This window comes from Mus caroli, chromosome 10 (genome assembly GCF_900094665.2).
Source record: "Mus caroli chromosome 10, CAROLI_EIJ_v1.1, whole genome shotgun sequence".
NCBI classification, from domain to species: Eukaryota; Metazoa; Chordata; class Mammalia; order Rodentia; family Muridae; genus Mus; species Mus caroli.
The window spans coordinates 29,810,425-29,815,600 of NC_034579.1; positions in this window are offsets into that span (position 1 = coordinate 29,810,425).

A 5,176-nucleotide genomic window follows, 5' to 3' on the forward strand; every position below is an offset into this window, starting at 1 on the left:
CAGAGCAATTGTGATAGAAAACTGTGTGGTACTGGTACAGCGACAGACAGGCAGCTCAATGGAATAGAATTGAAGACCCAGAAACCTATGGTCACTTGATCTTTGACAAAGGAGCTAAAACCATCCAGTGTAAAAAAGACAGCATTTTCAACAAATGGTGTTGGTACAACTAGCAGTTATCATGTTGAAGAATGTAAATTGATCCATTCTTATCTCTTTGCACAAAGTTAAAGTCTAAGTGGATCAAGGAACTCCACATAAAACTATATACACTAAAACTTTTAGAGGAGAAAGTGGGGAAAGCCTGGAAGATACAGGCACAGGGGAAAAATTCCTGAACAGAACAGCAATGGCTTGTGCTGTAAGATCAAGAATTGACAAATGGGACCTCATAAAATTGCAAAGCTTCTGTAAGGCAAAAGATATGTCAATAAGACAAAAAGGCCACCAACCGATTGAGAAAGGATCTTACCAATCCTAAATCTGATAGGGCACTAATATCCAATATATACAAAGAACTCAAAAAGCTAGACTCCAGAAAAAAATCAAATAACCCCATTAAAAATGGGGTAGAGAGTTAAACAAAGAATTCTCAACTGAGGAATACCGAGTAGCTGAGAAGCACCTAAAAATGTTCAACATCCTTAATCATTGGGGAAATGCAAATCAAAACAACCCTGAGATTCCACCTCACACCAGTCAGAATGGCTAAGATAAAAAATTAGGGTGACAGCAGATGCTGGCAAGAATGTGGAGAAAGAGGAACACTCCTCCATTGCTGGTGGGAATGCAAGCTTGTGCAACTACTCTGGAAGTCATTCTAGCGGTTCCTCAGAAAATTGGACATAGTACTACCAGAAGATCCAGCAATACCTCTTCTGGGCATATACCCAGAAGATGTTCCAACTGGTAATAAGCACACATGCTCCACTATGTTCATAGCAGCCTTATTTATAATAACCAGGAGCTGTAAATAACCCAGATTTCCCTCAACAGAAGAATGGATACAGAAAATGTGGTACATTTATACAATGTAGTACTACTCAGCTATTAAAAACAATGAATTTATGAAATTCTTAGACAAATGATTGGATCTTGAAGATATCATCCTAAATGAGGTAACCCAATCACAAAAGAATACACATGATATGCACTCAATGATAAGTGGATATTAGTCCAGAAGCTCAGAATACTCAAGATACAATTTGCAAAACACATGAAACTCAAGAAGAAGGAGGACCAAAGTGTGGATACTTCAGTCGTTCTTAGAAGAGGGAACAAAATACCAACTGAAGGAGTTACAAAGTTCAGAGCACAGAACGAAGGCATGACCATCCAGAAACCACTCCACCTGAGGATCCATCCCATAAACAACCACCAAATAGAAGACACTATTGCAGATGCTAACAATTGCTTGCTGATAGGAGACTGATATAGCTGTTTCCTGAGTGGCTATGCCAGTGCCTGACTAATACAGAAGTGGATGCTCACAGTCATCCATTAGATGGAGCACAGGGAACCCAATGAAGGAGGTAGAGAAAGTACCCAAGGAGCTGAAGGGGTTTGCAGGCTCCTAGGAGGAACAATAATTTGAACTAACCAGTAACCCTAGAACTTCCTGGGACTAAACCACCATGCAACGAAAACACACGGAGAGACTCCTGGCTCTGTCTATGTAGCTGAGGACGGCCTAGTCGGTCATCAATCGGAGGAGAGGCCCTTGGTCCTGTGAAGGTTCTATGCCCCAGTATAGGGAAATGCCTGGGCCAGGAAGCAGTAATGGGTGGGTTGGGAAGCAGGGGTAGGGAGGAGAGGATCGGGGATTTTCGGAGGGTTAAGTAGGAAATTGGATAACATTTGAAATGTAAATAAAGAAAATACCTAATAAAAATATTCATCAGTAAATTAATAAATAAATATAAATCTTTATGCTTATATAGTATTTATAATAAGCATGTATATTTAGACAATAAAGATTTTTAAATAAATATAAGATCTGATAAATAAAATTTGTTTCCATTACCCGGATAATAGGTAAAAGGTAATTGATTATTTACCTTAAAGAATGTGTCCACAATGGCAAATATCTAATAAATCTCATGTTATTAGATATGTTTCTTTTCATTCCCATGTCTGTATATGCAACACAATCATTCAACCATCAAGGTAAAACAAAAATGTAGAAATTTTGTGCCCAATGCTAAAAACATGTTTTGGTAATTTTTGTTCATTTATTCCATAGATCTCTTGGAAAATCACCAAAACCTCAAATAACTAACATCTTTAAGTTACATGAAACAATTTGAATGAGGCAAATTAATGGAAATTAGTTCATATATTCTTCTTGTCTAATGAAATCTGGTTTTATATGTAAGGTATATATTTTTTATATTTTTATTAATTCTTGAGAATTTCAAACAATATACTTTTCAGTTATTCCTATATCCTCCTAACTCCTCTCAGGTCCGTTACCATCTCCTTTTGATCCCAATTTCATGCCCTGTTTTTGTTTGCTTTTGTTTGATAGCTCATAGACTCCAATATGTGTTGTCCAAATACTCCTGGGTTTGGGGTCATTCAAATGCCCCCCTTACAAGGAGCCACACCTTTAAAATGAATATTACCTACCCCTACACACACACACACACCCCAAACGCCATTGACTGTCCATAACTCCTCAGCCTCAGTTGGTGAGATAGATCCCTCTGTCGTAGAAAGCTGACTGTCTTGCTCTTGTGCATGCAACCACAGCTGCTGTGAATTCATGAGTGTAATAGTCCTGTCATGTCCAAAAAACATCATTTCCTCCGGGCCTCTCCAACCTCTGGCTTAGTCTCTCTGCCTCCACTTCCACAATGTGTTGTGTACGGCCAGCGGCTCACATGTATGGGTTCTAGTCTGGAAAGGCATCTTCGAAACCTGGAAGAGAAGAGGGAGGGGGCTAGGCAACATGAGAGAAAGATGTAGCTAAGACAGTCATTCTGATCAAAGCTCAATTTTACTATTCCGACAGGCAGTTATGAAGGAGGGGAAGGGGCCAGATTCCCGCCAAATAATCCTGGGGTCCAGTAGTAGGGTGACCATGTGTATGGCTCCAGCAGTGGGCGTGGCAGAACGATTGAGCAGCAAGCTCCACCCTGATGTAAACAGTGAAACCTAAGCAGGCAGGTTTCAGGCTGGGGAGGGGAGGCTACAACAATGGTCCTTGAGTCTTTATTGCTATAAATATGGATATCCTACTAGTGGGTAAGCACTCAACCGACACCAAAGTCTCTGCCCTTTCAGCAGTTTGCGGTTTTTGTATTTAAAAAAAGAAACTCCTCTGGGGAGTTCTGAGTGTTGCATTGGTCTGTGGGTAAATGAGTTTCATTTTCTTTTGTATATTATAATGTGACTATACAATACTTTGATCTAAGTGACTACATGCTTCTGTTCACAGGAGCTACCACTCTTATCAAACATGTGTCTAAGAAAACAGCCTCCATCATATCTCCCCACTTGCAATGAAGATAAAATGGAGGGAAGAAATCCTTAAGACAAAACTTGTACCAGTTACCATAATAAGTACTCATACTTCTAATGTATTTTTTCATGTGTGTGTGTGTGTGTGTGTGTGTAAGGGGTTTGGGAAGATGTGGAGTTCAGAGGAAAACTTGCAGCAGTCTCTCTCCACCATGTGGCCAGACAATTCCACCCAGGTCATCATTGGTTTTTGCTGCTCAGAGATGCCATTTGCATAACAGTGCTAAGGCTAGAATGAATGAATGCTTTCACCACTAGGTGGCACTCGTGAACACTGCACTTTCAAGACAATTTACTCCATGTGGTTGCTAGGTGGCGATAGTGTCTTTGCATGACCAAAATATTGTATATACACATTACACATATTACACACATTACAAATATATACACATTATACACCTATTATACAATATATAAAGAATATACCCTAGGTTTAGAAAAGGGTCTCTATTATGAGAAAATATTGATTTAAGAATGTAATTCACCATATCCTATCTAAAAGTGAAATCAAAATATATCTCAGTGTTGTTAAACAGACATCTTTATTTTCATCATAAAAAACCAATAAAGAAAACCACATAGCATAGCTCCAATAGAAACACTGCTGTCTCTTTGATAGCTACCAATATCCTTGAAGTTTGAGAACCTGTTGTGCCTTCTGTGTTAACAGGGATCTTCTTTCTCCTCTTATCTCTGATGTTGACTTGCTAGCTAATGTCAACAACAATCCAGTTCACCTCTAAGAGAACACAAGAGTTTACTGTAAGCCAAATATGAGTTATTGTGTCTCAAGAACACAGATACAGGTTACCCCAAATGACATTTCATCACAGAAGCAGTTACATGAATTTTTTTATAGTTACAGAACAAAAGAAAGTCACAAATTAAGACATTCACAAAATAGTGAGAACACCAGGTAAATGGGTTTCAGCAAAGCAGGGAGATATTATGTTAGAAAAGGTTTAGATCTTATCTGGTGGCAAGTTACTGGTCTGTCGACATAATACATTCCCAAAGTTGCCCCGGTGGGGGACAAGATGAGAATTCAGATCTAGACAGGGTTGACAAATGGCTACTACACTAAAATGATGAAGAGAAGTTTGGCTGTGGATCTGCAACTTTCCAACTCTCCACAATCACCAAGTTCTCATCAGGCAATTGGTCTTTTGGTACCTTTAACATAGGTATGGTTTTTGTTTTTGAAATCAGCTCATTCTAATTTGTGCCCTAAAAACCACTCCTAGAGCTGAGTCTAACTTAAATCTTAAGCTTCAGTTGTTTTACTGCATTTAATTTTCCCATAACTGGTCAAGACAGAAGCCCCATGATTCCCACCATGGAGCAAGGAGTTATTTTCTGTCCAATCATCTTTTGAGTTTCTCACTCCATCATAAAAACAATACAAAAAACTCAATGGTTGTCTAGTGTTTTAACAGTGACCTCAGATTAACATCAACACAAGTTCAGTACCAACAGGGCTATATTCTCCCCTCTGAATAAATACTTCTTCCTATATTCCACAAAATCAAAGGCCTCCAAAGGAAGCTTAGAATGGGCATGTCAGCAGAGGCAGGACTCTGATCTGTGTTGTCTTTTTGATCATTGTTGATCTTTTCTAAGATCATTCTCCCTGGACAGTCACACAGGTGTCTCA